The sequence below is a fragment of the Enhydra lutris genome, unplaced genomic scaffold (assembly GCF_002288905.1).
Source record: "Enhydra lutris kenyoni isolate GAN:26980312 unplaced genomic scaffold, ASM228890v2 scaffoldscaffold27, whole genome shotgun sequence".
NCBI lineage: Eukaryota > Metazoa > Chordata > Mammalia > Carnivora > Mustelidae > Enhydra > Enhydra lutris.
Genome location: NW_019154111.1, coordinates 19,545,276 through 19,561,726, shown reverse-complemented (window position 1 = coordinate 19,561,726; position 16,451 = coordinate 19,545,276).

The window sequence follows — 16,451 nt, the reverse complement described above, 5'->3', positions numbered from 1 at the left end:
TAGAGGTCATTCAGTGGAGAATGAGTAGTTTCTACTACCCAAGCGTTATCTCTTTTATGCCAAACATGTTATAGGTAACAACACTCACATTTATTATCTTTAAAAAAAATCTTTAGTTGAAATTCTAGTTTTTTGAGGTATATTATTGACTTACTAGCCCTTATTGAGGTCTATATTGACTTGTTAGCCCTAACTTATATTTATTCATTTCTACAATGAGGCCATGAACTCTGATTTTTTTTTTTTCCCCCACTGACAGATGACAATTGCTTTAAGGAGAAAAAGGCTCATACTGAGTAAAACAGAAATTAAATAGATATCACATATTAGTGATCAATTGCAGAAACAAGTAAGGAGAAAAATACTTAGTCTTATATATATGCTAGGAATAGCTTTAGGTCCATTTATTAGTTAAATTTTCAAACAATCTATGAATTGTTGTGGATACTGTACACTTGTAGAGGGTGCCATTACTCTTGTAGAAGAAGACCAGACTCAGTGAGCTGACAACTGGTAGACCTGGCATTGAAACCTAGGCAGTGGGGCTTCAGGGCCTTTATTTGAAATCACTGTCTTAATCAATATATTGGACCAAATTAAAGGGCCCTAGAGTGTGAGAAAACATGTCTCACAGAGCTGAAGAAACATCTGGGGGCAGGAGGCAGAATTTCTCCGTAGCACTTCACCTTCCCTACAGTGGTTGTTGCTCAAGAATCATTTTGCTCCAAGCGAAGTTCATTCAAGTAGAATACTGATAAAGGTCAAAGTTCTATATTCAGCTTAGTAGTCTTAGAGAGAAGCCAGATTGGGTCAATTGAAATAATAAATGTACACACAGAAACGTGGTTACGGCTGCAGAACAAAATACCAACTATGAGAAAATTTAAGAGAACGAGTAATTGGGATGCACACATAACACACACCAGTTAATACACACGGATGCTCTCCGGGTACAGGAGACACTCGAGCCCTAGGTATAAATCATTATGAATATTTCACGGGACTCATGAATAGGGAGAGTCTAGCTATTAAAATCAGAAAGGTTATTATCTGATCCACGAAGGGTTTTAGTAATACACAAATGTATGTTTTAAAAAATGTGACATTTACTTAAGCCACACTTTTTGTCACAATCACTTAAATTATTAAGAAGACCACAGGTTTTAAGGTGGCCACGGTTATGATGATTCACAGACCTATACCCCTGGGGCTAATAATACATTATATGTTAATTTTTTAAAAGTATAAAATAAATAAATAAATAAATAATCTGTTAAAAAAAAAGATGGCCACTGTTAAAAGGAATTTCAGAAGATGATGTGGAGATTATTAAGCAGGCTTTTGTTCTGTAACTTCTGTGTCTGCAAAGTCTGCCTTTCTGCGTTGAGTCTTTTATTCTGCTCACTAACATAGCAGTTTAGCTTTTCCGTGGAAGCTGAAGGTACAACAATAAAGCAGTTCTCAAGTACTTATATATACAAGTGAAAAGCACCCCTCCCACTCCCTAAGTTCATCTCCTTAGGCAAGGATACTGAAGGATGCTTCTTGGGAAGAATGTATTTCCCAAGGCAGAGGAAAGTGATTTCACTTTCAAATAATGCTTATGTATGCTTAAAACCCTGAAAATTCTGAAATTATTCCTTTCCTAGAGCTGATGCTAAATGATGTGGAAGAGCGAAATTGAGTCATCTCTGCCTTCAAGAATCCTGACATCTTTTAGGGGGGCAATGGGGCACTTTTGAAACTCCTTATGTTCCATGACCTTAGAAAAGATCTGAGGAGGAATTCTAGCTTCACTATTTAAGATGATGAAACTTAATATATCCCTGAATTTCCAGCTTTGTTGCTGGTGAAATGGGATGATAATATCATTTTGTAAAACCTCTGTGAGGATTAAAAATGTCTAATATGTTCAAAACTTAATAGGTCAGACACACAACTGCTGACCCTCTTTTCCATCAAAAGAATTTATCTTCCCTTCAACTTATTAAAGAGCACTAACTTCCACTTAATTTCACAACCCAGAAATGGAGGACTCATTCTTGATTCCTTTCTTTCCCTCGTGCCTACATTCGACCCATGAGCAAGTCACTTGAGTGAGGTCCACATCTGACCTCTGCTTACCAGCTCCCATTCTCTCTCCACGACAACTGAATAGTTTGCTAAGGTCCTCTCTGTCTGTACCCTCTCCCCCACTTTTGTCTCAAACATGACAGCCAGAGTGATACTTGAAATGCACATAATAGGGGCGCCTGGGTGGCTCAGTGGGTTAAGCGTCTGACTTCGACTCAGGTCATCATCCCAGGGTCCTAGGATCCAGCCCTGAATTAGGCTCCCTGCTCAGCAGGGAGTCTGCTTCTCCCTCTCTTTTTCTATCCCTCTCTCTCTAAAATAAATAAATAAATCTTTGAAATGCACATAGTAGATCATGCCATCCTCGTTATGATTCTCATAAAGACGTTTGATTTTCACTCTTCAGCACCTATTCTGCTTACCGATCTACTACAGCGAATCCAAGCGCATACTAGAATAAGACAGAGTTGGAATCTGCAGGCCACTTAGTGCTACAGCTATTATAAAGTTCAGTTTTCAAATCTGTAAAATGGGGATAAAGTTATTGGTGGGGGGGGATAAGAAATAGTACAGGAGAAGTCTATAACACAGTGTCTAACATATAGTAGACTCAAACAAGTTACCTGCTTATCACTGCATCTCAAATGGTTGGTTCTAGACTGTGGTCCTTTCATTCCTTGGAAGATCCTCTGCCTTTAACTTTCTCTCTGATCATTCCTGCCATCCTGTTCACACCCACTGTCTGCACTGGCTCGCATCTTCATTCTCCATTTCTCAGTCCATTTGAGATAAAGCAAATGCTTTGGAACGAACTAGAACCATTATTCCATTTCTCTATAAAACCACTGTTTATGTTCTTATGAAATTTGGTTTCTATTTTTTTTTTGTACATTTTGTTGCTGCACTTTTAAAAAAAAGTGTAATAAAACCAGAAAGGGCAAAGAACGCACATGTTTGAGGTCAATGATGGCAAAAGAAAAGTAGGCTACTGAACCCCCTGGTCTGACTCAGAGTGGCCATTCTTAGGTTCCAGTGGTTCAGACTGGGTTTCTAATTTCAGTCCTCCTGAACATGGGGTTTTCTTGTCAGACTCTTCTCGAGTCTTTTTTTCCCCCCTTCAATTTTACCCCGCTTCTAACCTCAGTCAAGCTATCATGCTACTCTCTCTTGTTCTCTGTGGGCACAAGGCTCCCTCTGTTTGCTTTGAGAAGCACAACCCTCAGACTTCAGGCCAAGCAGAACTCTGGTTATTCTAGACCCTCTGCGTAGTGCCTTTCTCCCCTCCCCTTCCCTCCCATTTTTCCTCTGAGTCTCCTGGATTCACCGATTTTTTTATTTTATTATGCGTGTTTTCTAGTTTTTCATAATACCTGGATCATAAGTGTTCTATTTATTATGTAGGCCTTTATAGATTGGAACAAATTAGTATTTATGAGCATGCCTTTACCAAGGTTAAGGATCATAGAATGTTACTCTACGAAGGATGCCCAGATGGGTGATTTCATTTCCTTAGATCCTGAAGGAAACCAGGCTTTTTACTGCTAGTGGCTTTATGGGCCCTACTGCTCCCTCTATGCTGCTAGCTGGTCACCAAAAATTCTGTCCTTCTTACGCTTTGTGACACAGCTACAGTTCATGCCAGCCTTTCTCATAGTTATTTATGATTGTCTTGGTACTAACGCAATGTCAGTACATATGATGTGTTTTCTTTTCTAGTTAAGTCTTTTAAGAATAGGACAGCCTTCCTACACACTTTTTTTCCTGTTTTGCCAGCTGGACGGGGAAGAGAAAGGGGTTCTAGAGAATAGAACCTCCCAAAGTGAGGAAAAGTCATAGTCACTGAATTACTAAATATGGAGAAGCTGCTGAGAAATAAATTCATATATTTGAGCCATTTCATATTTGGGGTCTATTTTATACAGCACTTAATGTCATCCTAACACAGAAGGCAACCTGATTCTTTTTTTTTTTTTTTAAGGAAGTCCTACTTTTTTTTTTTTTTTTGAGGTCCTACCTTTTTTTTTTTTAAGATTTTATTTATTTATTTGACAGATAGAGATCACAAGTAGGCAGAGAGGCAGGCAGAGAGAGAGGAAGGGAAGCAGGCTCCCTGCTGAGCAGAGAGCCCCATGTGGGGCTTGATCCCAGAATCCTGAGATCATGAGCTGAGCCGAAGGCAGAGGCTTTAACCCCCTGAGCCACCCAGGTGCCCCGGCAACCTGATTCTTGATGCTTTGTCAGAAATCTGTTTTCCTCCCTTCCATCCTCCCTTCCTTCCTTCCCAGGGGCAGGAGAGGCTAGGTAGGGAGAGACAGGTAGGGGGCTATGTAACCAGGCTTTCAGAAATCCCAGGTGTAGAGAAATGCTACATATGAGATATTAACCAGAGAGAAGGGAACAATTTGTTTGTTCTCATGATAATTACAAGAACACCTTGTTTGTGCTCATATTTACAAGAACACCTTATTTGTTCTCATGTATTTACAAGAACACCTTATTTGTTCTCATGTATTTACAAGAACACCTTTGCATGTTCTCATGACAGTTGTTAAGTCCACCATGTTTATTCTAAATATACACAGGATATTCTCATGATATTAACAAATCTACCATGACATTGACATGAAAGTTATCAAGTTCCCTCCTCAGTTTTCTATAAAGGACTGCCCATAAAAACCTTCAGTGGCAACCCATCCTGGTCCCCTTTCACTCTGGAGAGCTTTCCTTTTCTGTTCTCACCTTCACTTAAAAAACTTTCACTTCACTCTTTTGTGTCCTTGATATTCATTCTTAACTGCATGAGACAAGAACCCTACAACCCTTCCTTCGTTCTTTCCTTCCTTCTTGCTTTCTGTTTCTCTCTCTCTCCCTCCTCTTCTTTTCTCTCCTTCCCTCTTCTCTCCTTTTCCCCCTCCCTTCCTCCTTTGCCTCTCCCTCCCCCTCTCTCTGTCCTTTTTTTCTCTCAGACCTTTGAGGATCTTCTCAGTGTTCCCACTATTCTGAAATTTCATTATGGTATACCTGGTAAGTTTTCAGTCTTTTTGCAGAGAACTCTGGATTTTTTGCAATCTGAAAATTATTTCTTTCGTTTCTAGAACATTAACTTGAATTATTTCATTTTTACCTTATGTCCTACCCCCCCCTTTTTTGGAAATCCTAATCAATCTCCTGAACTGATTCTCTAATTTTCTTGTATTTCTTCTCCTAATGTCTATTTTTTTTCTACCTTTTCCTTTGCTTGAGAGATACTAATGATTCCTTGATTCCCTTTACTAAAATTAGTCATAGTAATTTCTGCATTTTGACAGCCAAGAAAACTTAGCTAAGAGAGTTCTTCTCCTCCAGCAGCAGCAGTATTGCAGGTAAATTTGCTTCAAATTGGCCTGTTTGGTTTTTTGTTGTGTGTTTGTTATTTTTTTTTTTTTTGTCCTATTTCATGTAAAGAAAGAAATGCTATCTCCAGGAATAGGCATTTTCTTTCTCTGTTTCCATGGGTAAACAAAAAGCTGCTCCTTTTTATTGTGTGTTGACTTAAGCATGACCTGTATCAGTCAGGATAGGCTACATGATACTTTAGTTATAAATAACCTGAAAAATATCAGAACCTCCAAGTAACGCTGCTTTACTGCTTTTTCCCACATGTTCATCACAGGTTGGTAATGGCTTTGTTTATTGTGGTCAGTCAAGGACCAAAAGGAAAAATAAAAAAAATTTTTTTTTTTTTGAGGTCTGGCATTGTCACAGAGCCCAGAGCTATCACATCACAAATCTGTCCACAAGCCATTGGCCAGATTTAGTCACACAGTTTTATACAAACACAAAGGAGCAAAGAAGCATAAATCTACAAAGTGCCCAGAAGGGGAAGAACAAGAAGCAGTTGTTCAACAGCTCTAATGGCTACTACTTTAAATCATGGAAAAAAGATACATTGAAATAGAATAAGTATCTATATCCATCTACATACCTACCTACCTACCGACCTATCTAGCTATGTATCTACCATCTATTTAATCTACCACGTGTCAGGGACCCAAGGTACACCTGTTTATTCAGTAGATACAAATACTTATGTATTTGATTTTCTATGTATGCTTGCATCCAGAAGGCCACTGGTGATTTTAGATTTTTTATCTGTAGAAAGAAGAAACATTGACTATAATCATCAGCTGCCTTTCTAACACCTTCTAAGAAAAACTTTGTGCTATGTTTCAGTTAAGAGGTGATAAGATTTCTTAATCATGATCCAAACTGTCTTTAACAAGTTTCAACACAAACTATAAATAGCCATGCAATACCATCTGTTTCACAAATTTTGGTGTTGGTGATACATGAAGGAGAAAGTTACTTAAAGTTGCCAGCATGAAGCTCTTCAGAACTGTCTGCTGGATCTTGAAACCTATGCTGGTATATCTTTTGCTTTTGCCATGGTCTCCATAAACCAACCAGCACTATCTATGCATAAATGAGATTCAACATAAGCTTTATTTTTAAAAAGAAAATGAACACATCTTTACTAATTGGGTCTAAATATCAGCCGTGACTTTTTTTTTTTTTTTTTTTTTTGCTTTTATAACTTTCAGTCTTTATGTCTCCATAGGGAGTACAAACATAGAAGTAAAAACCTCCTTTACAAATAAGGTATTGTTCAAAATGTTGCCCAACCCCCATCAGCTTTATTGACATATAACTGACAAAAAAAAATTACAATATATTCAAAGTGAATAAAATAATAATTTGATATACATATACATTGTGAAAGAATTCCCATAATCAAGTTAATTAACATATCCATTATATCATAGTTACTTTTTTGTTATTTTCTGTTTTGGGGGAATGCTTAAGATCTGTTCTCCTAGCAAATTTCAATTACACAATGCAGTCTTAGCAACGATAGTCCCAGTGCTGTATATTAGATCCTCAGAACTATTCATCTTACAACTGAAAGTTGTACCCTTTTACCAACTTCCCATCCCCCCTGACCTCCAACCGCCCAGCCCCAGGGAACCACCACTCTCTACCTTCCTCCCTCCTTCTCTTCCTTCCTTCCTCTTTAGATTCCATATATAAGAGATTTCATGTAGTATTTGTCATCTTCTGTCTGGCTTATTTCATTGAACATAATGTCCTCTAGGGTCATCCATGTTGTCACAAATAGGAGGATTTCCTACTTTATTAAAGCTGAATAAATAAATATAGATATAGATATATATACATGCATATATATTTAATAATCCCATGTTCATTGCAACATTACATATATATACAATATATGTATATGTCACATATATGTATAAATATTATATACTGTATATATTGTGTATATATGTATATATGTGTGTATATACTATATATAGTATATATCTTGTATTTATGTAATGCTGCAATGAATATGGGAGTACAGATATCTCTTTGAGATAGTGATTTCTTTTCCTTTGGATATATACCCAGAAGTGGGATTGCTGGATCATATGGTGCTTCTATTTTTAATTTCTTGAGGAACTTTCATACTGTTTTCCACAGTGGTATTGATTGATTCCTTATATACTTTGCATATTAAACCTTCATTAAATATATGGTTTACAAATATCTTCTCCAATCCATAGGTTGCCTTTTCATTTTGTTGATGGATTTCTTTGCTGTGCAGAAGATTTTTGGTTTGATGTCATCCCACTTGTTTATTTTGCTTTTGTTGCCATTGCTTATAATATCAAATCCAAAAATTATCACCAAGCAGGGTATATATATATATATATATATATATATATATATATGCTGATAGTGTAGAAAATGGAAATGAATTTTCCCATATACATTATATTATAATTTGGTGGTTAGATTCCCAGATTTGATCCTAAAAACTCTCTTCCTTCTCTACCTTCTATTATCCATCCCCTTCCAAATCTGACTTTATCTTCTTTGCTAGCTTTGACTGGATTAGTAAGATTCTGAAGCATCAAATAAAATGAGGTCAGAGGAGGAGTGAGAGACAGCTGTGTTTACGTGGCAGGAGTATCGAGCTGGAAGGTGGGATTGTAGTGACAAGGCAGCAAAGGGTAGTCGGTGTAAGGGAATCCTATGTGTCTATCTGGTGCAGCCTTTCCTGTGAGAGTCCTCAAGTTTGGCTCATGTACACTGAAGATTATCTCAACAGGGTCACGGATCTTGGCAGATAATATTCATTCTCATGGTATTTCTCTCACTATTTTATCTCCTTATCTAGATTTGAATCCTTTTATCACGTCTCAACCTGTCCTATGCATGATGGCAGGAGACACTCCATGGATTAAGAATAGTAACACATAAATAATACTTTATTTTAAAGAAGGGAGTTTTTTCTTTATTTTTTAAATTTCAACTTGATTTAGTTCTGGATCAACTTGATTTAACATTGGATCAATACAATAAGATGGTTTCACTTTCAAAAGGAAGATAGGGTTTTTATAGTAAACATTTCCCTTTCATTCTTGCCCTGCCAACAAGTTCCCTTCTCCAGACTTAACAAATATTAAATATTTTTTTGTGTATCTTTACAGAGATATGTCATACATATACAAGTAAATGTGTATCTATTTATCTATCATTTAACTATCTATCTTACTTTCCTTTAATATACACATTTTCTTTGCATTGCCTTTTCAGTTAACATTATATCTTGGAGATCATTACATGTTCCTACATAATGAGTTTCTTAATTCCTTTTTTATAATTTTTATAACTGTCAGGTAGTCTATTTTCTGAATGTACGTGATTTTTTTCACCACTTCTCTATTATTGGGTAATTAGATTGTGTTCAGTATTATGAACACTATATACATTATATAACTATTATATAACTATTACTAAAAAATAGTTATATAATAACTTCATAAACATTATATAGAGTATATCTGGAAGAAACATGCATGGGTAAATTCCAAGATATATCCAGGACCCATGCAAAGGGATCACAGAATTCCACCAGTAGCATTATACAGTGTATATTATATAAGCTTTATTGGCGATAACTTAGAAACAGAGAAGCAGTACAATCCATGACATTCCCCCGAAGTCTCCTTTTTCTATAGCATGAGCCGGGTACTGGTGTTCTGAATGGACACTGGTTAAAGGTTCAGCAGATAGGGATCTACCCCCGGGCAGCAAGCTAGATGCATTTTACAAGCAGTTCAGGGAGCGAGCTCGCACTCACAGCATGAAGAGCAGCTCAAGTGCAATACTGAATGTTAAGCGGTCAGAGTGGCCATCCTGTCCTTGTTTCTGACATTAGAAAGGAAGTCTTTATCCTTCCATGGTTAGGTATGAAAAATTGTCATAGTTTTGGGGGTTGGTTTGTTTGAAGATTCCTTTGAATGGATTGAGAAAATTGCTTTCTATGGTTTGGCGGGAGTTATTAAAAAGTCAATAATTGGTATTGAATTTTGTCAAATGCTCCCCCCCCACTGAAATGATAATATGATTTTTTTCCTTTTATATTTGTGAACATGTTTGATATTCAATATCAAACCCATCTTGTATTACTATAATAAACCCTAGTTGTCACAATGTAGTATTATAAATTAATGAACTTGATTTGTGAATATATTTTTAAAAATATTTTTATGTCTATGTTTATGAGTGACATTGGTTTCTAATTTCCTTTTTTATGGTAATGTTCTCTTATAGTTTAATATCAGGATTATGTTCCTTCAGCCTAAAGGCTACCTTAGAATGTTGGTCTGTTAGTGACAAATTCTCTCAGCTTTGTTTACCTGTATGTATCTTGAATCCTGTTTTTGCCTTCATTTTGGAAGAATATTTTCTTTGACTATACCTCCTTTTTGGTCTTAGAACCCTTTGAACACATCATTCTATTATCTTCTAACCTGCATAATGTCTCACAAAAAGCCTGTGATTATTCTTATTATTGTCTCACAAATACAACGTGTGTTTTTTCCTCCGTCTGCTTTTAAACTGTTCTGTTTATCCTCGGGGTTCACCAATTGGACTGTGTACGCCTATGTGTGGTTTCCTTGGCCTGGGGATAGACAAGCTTTCGGATTTCTGGTTGGAATTTTAAAAAATTGAATTTGGAAAGATGTTTGCCTTTATTTAATTAAGTATTTTTTCCTGCTCTATTCTCCCCTTTCCACCTCAGATTCCAATTAGACATGTGTTTGATGTTAGACTGCTTTTTACTTTTCCAGTTGACATTTAGGTTGTGTTTATATTTTTAGTCTTTTTTTTTCCTCTGTGTGTTTCAGTTTGCATGGTTTCTCTAGACTCAACTTTAAGCTCATTAACCTTTATACGTAAAGTACATTATGGTTTACACTGACTCATGGTACTTCCAACAGAATTCAGGAGTAGAGACTTTTTCCTTAATTTTTGTGATCTTATATATGGACCTCCTTTTTCTTATGCTGAAAACCTCTGTCAATAAAAGTATGTACTTTGTCCCACAATAGTGGGACTAGTCTCCAAATTACAATACAATTGCAACCACGACAGTAAGATGTCCCTTAAAAACAGTTTAATATTATCTCATAGACCTTAGGGTCCATACAACTAAGGATGTACAGTTAAATCGCTGTGCTGTAAAGTCATTGGTGTAGTGATGCCATCAAGAGATTCCCAGTTTTAATTGTTTCACTTTACTTTAAATATTTGGGGATCAAAAAAATAAGTGTTAATTAAATAAATTAAGTAAAATACATGGTTTCAAAGTCAAACCTACAAAATACTGTATACTAAGAAATCTATTTTTCTTATCTCTTTCACCCTATCTCCTTTCTTTCTTTATAGATAATTTAAATATAATATATAATATATTATATATAACCTTTCCATGTAGGGGAGTCTGGGTTGCTCAGATGGTTAAGCATCTGCCTTGGGCTCACGTCATGATCCGGGGGTCCTGGGATGAAGTCCCGCAGTGGGCTGCTTGCTCAGCGGGGAGAACTCTGCCTCTGCCTCTCTCTCTCATGAATAAATTTTTTTAAAACTTCAAAAGAATGTAGAAGTATTCTCACATTTTCCCTTTAAGCTAAATAGCATACTATGCATCCTTTTCCCTTCCTTTACTACTTTAATTCAATATATCCTAGAGATAGCTCCACACTATATAGAAAATCCTATTTTTAACATATTATTTTTATTGTTTTTCTTGACACACAATACTCTTATCATGTGGATGTACCATCGTTTATTCAACCAGTCCCATAATCAAACACCTAGGTTATTTCCATTCTTTAGCTATTACAGTAAAATGGTAGTGAGTCATTTATGCATATTTATTTTCATATTTTGGAGTAGTTTCCTGTAAAGTGAATTGTTGGGTCACGAGGTAAATGCACATGTGCTCTTATCAGATATGATCAAATTTCCCTCGTTAGAGGCTGTGACATTTTGCAGATCTACCAGCTCTAAGTTAGGGGACCTGTTCCCCTGTAGCTTCACCAACAAGTAGATTTCCAATCCTTTGGATTTTTGCCATCTGATGGTGAGAAGTAGTATCTCAATGTAGTTTTAATTTGCACTTCTTTTAAGGAATATATTTTTATATTTAAAAATAAACATTTTCTCAAGGGTAATTTTTCTTCCACATTTTTAGAAAATGGGAAAATTTCTATTTGTGAAGTCTTCTCATGTATACAAAAACGTAATTTAAAAAGAAGGAAACGTTTCCTTTCTTGCCAAAATCTTGGGGTTTTCATTTACACTGCAAAGGACAAATTGTAAACCACTTTGCATAGTGTCCCAGCCCCAAAATGAGGGTTTGATTTACCATGTAATTTATTTCTGGTTCATATTTCTGTTCTGAACAAGCTTTTGGGTTTGAGGTTATAAACAAAATAATTTGACTGTTTATTTGTGGTTAAACAAATGGCATAAATATATGTTAGGGAAAAAAAATCCTTTTTGAAGGAGAAAAAGTAGGCCAATAGTTTCCAACAATTATCAACATCTAGTTGTCTGACAAATACTTGATTCAATAATATTGTAGAAACTCTTGACTCCTGTCATAATAAAAGGTGTATTTTTTCTAGCCAGAGGACTTTAGGTTTTTGATAAGATAGCCCAAAAAGTTCAATTAGTATTTCTTTTTGAGGTCATTTTCATGAGTTTAACTTGGAATGGATTTTCAAACCTTGTTTCCTGTTGCTTTGTATTTTGTTCTTTCTCTCACTTGTTTATCCTTTTACTCCCTGTTTTCCTTCAACTTCGTACTCAAAGACTTTTCTTTTCTTTTCCTCCCTCTCTTATAACCTTTCGTTTGTACTCTTCCCTGCTTTCATGCCTTCCTTCTACTTGTCCATGATTTTTCTCTGCTTCACACACCTAACTGTCTCATTTCTATCGGTTCTGGCCCTGGGTACCATCTTAGCACAAGAAATACCTCTCACCTGAGTCATGATTTACACCTGGCTAAGTAGAAGGCATGACGCTGAAGGAGAGGTCTCCTCGCCTGTTTTGTTGGCATTCTTGACCTGATTAACTTTGCTTGCTTGACCTACTAGGATCACTTGTACAAAAGTGCCAAGAAATCTCATCCCCTAGCAGATTTAGGTCTGCTTTCTGAACACAGTAGAACTCTGCATCTTTTCCTATATTCCTCTGATCAAACACTCCCGATACACCTCTTTAATGCCAACCCCTGAACTAGGCAGCAAGGTTACGAATATAAATAGGGCAGAGTTCTTGCTCTGAAAATGCTCACAATCAGGTAGTGGTTGTTTCAGCTACAGTGTACCAATATATACAACTCATGAGTATCTCTGCCGATGACTGTCCTCTCTTCCTACCCTTGCATGGCGAATTCCTATTTATTTTTTCACCTTATTATTCAGGAATCCTTTCTGACTCCTCCTTTCTCCATTCCCAGAGTGGTTTGGTGCACTTCCTGGAGTCCCGCAGATCACACTGAACGTCCCCCATTCTATCACACTTCACCACAGTGTACTGTAGTTGTGTCCTTCTCTAGACTAGAAGCTCCGTGAGGGTAGGAGCAGATTTCCATTATTAACTGTAAGTCTCCAGCATCCAACACAGTGGTCAGGGGCATAGGAGACACTCAAAAAATATTCTCTGAATGAACGGCTATTTATACACATATAGGTGTATATTTCGGAGTGTCATGACAGAATTTGAATGAAAGAAAGCATACTTCCTAGTGAAAATAAAGATGTCAGAGTAGAATAATCTCTTTGAAGTATGTTCTGATGATTATTTTGGAGAAATTTTGCCAGTTCTAATCACAAGTACTTTTGAAATATGTTTTTAAACAACTATCAATCAAATTTGTTTAACTTCCTTTAGTGGTATTGATTGTACCCATGAAATACTAATGAATAACTCCTTCTGACATTTAAAGACAAGCACAATGGTTAGATAAGTCTCCGATGTTACTCAGAAATACCCTTCAGCTCAGTCAGGGGTGTACCTCACCCATGACTTTAAAGCCGGAGTGAATTGTTAATCTGTCCCTCCAGAAACAATCACAACTACAAAAATTAAAGCCTGAGGAGGAGAGGAATTATCTTCTTGTAGCATACTCCTGTTTTTAAATGTCCAACCATCACAGAAAACCAAGTTTTTGTTTCTGGGTATGTTCATTGAATTGTTTTCCCCTGGCTGTACTTTCTCTTTTTAAAATTGTTTTTATTTTATTGTTTTTTTCTATATTGACAAAACATTGGGAACAAAAACAAAAACAAACAACAACAAAAAAACAATTTAGTGGTTATACCACTTAGTTTGTGCTTATACCAAAAAAGAATTCATTTTAGTTCTCATTTATAATACTTTTGGAAAATATCTTCATTTCAGAGCTACCTGCTGGTACCTCTAATTTATTATCCTTTGCTTTGTCTTCTTAAAATCACTTTTTCCTCCCCCTGTGTCAAAAAAATTTTCTGTGCAAACTGAGTTTTGACTAAAGCTGCTAAATTATTGAGCTAATAAAAGAGCATGCAAGTTATGAAAAGACCAGCATATTTTAAGCATAATTAAATGTAATACAAACGGCCACTAAATTAAAAATCAGCATTTTATTTATTTAGACATTGTGATTAGTCCCTGAATATTTCCTTCTTATAACCATGATATAAAAGTTTCACAAAGCATGTTTTATAGAGGATAACATAACACAAAACAGATTTAACTAAACTGAATCAACTTCTTTAAAGACTTCAGTAAATTTTGATATTTTGATATACGGATACCCAATACCTTATCTGTTTTCTCAAACTGGGACTAGCCTCCAATTTGTTAATTCTAAGACTTATTAGGCCCAATATCTGGAAGAAGTTTCAGCTGAACATCTGACCCAGTCCCATATTCAAGACTCTTTTCATTTTGGTATCCAAAGCCACCCAACTTCACAACCTGACAGAGTCTGGTATTCAATCACCAAATGCCATCTTTCCAGTTCTATCACTAACGTAACCTTTGACAAAACAAAGCTGAGCTTATTATTTATTGTGGTGAGAGAAAGAATACCACTTTGATAGAGTTTTGGCTGTGTCTCAAAAGGCAAAATAAAAATCTACCATTAACTGAAAATTCAAGTTCGGTTTAAAGTGAGTCTCTGAGAAACAAACTGAGGGTTTTGGAGGGGAAAGGGGTGGGGGGAATGGGCGAGCCTGGTGGTGGGTATTAAAGAGGACACATGCTGCATGGAGCACTGGGTGTGGTGCATAAACAATGAATCTTGGAACACTGAAAAAAATTAAATTAAGATTTTGAAAAAAATAATAAAGTGAGTCCATGTGAAAGTCTGATTCAGATGTATAAGGATCATGATACAACAATATGCTCATTGTCTGTGAACTCCTTTGTACCTTTCTGTAAGTTGCAGGTAACTGATGAATATGCAAACTCTGTCTTGTGTTTATTTGAGATGTAACTGACTTCCTTTCCCATTTGGAAAAACTGTTTGCTACTTGAAACTGGACTGGATGCTATTAGCTTGCACAAATGGTCAGCACTTAGCAAATATGCAATTCTTCCCAGCTTCCTTCACTATCTGGCTCTAGCCCTCCAATTCATGTTTCCAATTTTTCTCCCTCCCTCCTGACTTGGCATCACCGAAAATATGTATAGATCCTTATAAAGACTCTAGGTTGCCTTGTTGCTGGCTCTTTCCCTCAGGATCTGAAGAAGCACTGTGAGCTAAAGCCTAATGACATGATATCAACCTTGAAGGACTCATTATCACAGCAGATCATGATTTTTCCCTGGGCAAGTCTCTGTCCAAGTCACTGAGGAAGTCCAGTGAAATGCTTGCGTCACACATGTCCTTATGAGAGAAGTAGCCACGACTGGACAATATCACCAAGAACACTGACGTCTTAGCCTCAATGAGCAGTGATGCATGATTCCTATCCACCAACTCTTGGAATCCACGGGACCGAATCTTCTCAGGCTTTAACTCCTGGTTCTTCAATTTAACCTTTTATGTCAATATTTCTATTTTTCATTTAAGGCATCCCTCTTTTAAGACAACTGACCTCCACCGTTTTAAAAGAACTGACATGGGCCACTACCTCTCAAAAAATGATCCAATTAGTTTTGCAATTACAACTCTAGCAAGAGTCTTCACAGGAGCATTTCTTGTCCCTGGTTCACCTGACTCAGGAGATTTATAATCACCTACAGTCACCTATAGTTTAGCAGTTAAAGATACTCATTTGTCTTGAACGAAGAGGGGAGTGGGAACTGACAAGGTTTAATTTTACCTGATTGAGCCTTGTGCTTCTAGAAAATAGTGAAGGTTGAGAAATCCCCGCAACTTTTTGTTTTCTAAAATCCCTCATCATCTTTGTTCTAGGAAAGCAACTCACCAAAAAGAATCACCTTCTACATATGACTTAGGTAAGGTTTGCTGTCCACTCTTTCTCATGACTCCAATAAGATTCAAAGACGACTCCCTTGTTTGCCTGTGACAAGGCCAAAGAAACTTTCCCCTCTTGCCTGAGCCTGCTGATAGAGCTAGACACATGCTTCCCCTTTAGCCTGTACGCAACTTCCTGTTCTTTGTCTCATAAGTGATTAGCTAAGATTAGAACTGTTTGTCCTCCTGGAACTAGCCAGACACAGAGACAACATTTCCTGTTCAGCTAATGATTGACTGTTCCCCTTATTGCAAACCAATCCCAACTCCAGATCTCCTCACCTATACCATGTCTGCTCCTTGCTATAAGAATCTAAACAAAACCTCCCTTCGAAGTCATTCAGACCTTCTCATCTGGGGGACTTTCCCTATTGCAATAGCCTGAATGAAATAATCTTATTAATGGTCTTGTTTGTTTTGTTTTACACAGTACAGAGAGGAATTCCTTGCAAGGCATGGGGGAACAGGCGCTGGTGCCATTTGCACTCTCTGTCCTTTTCACTTTCCAGAC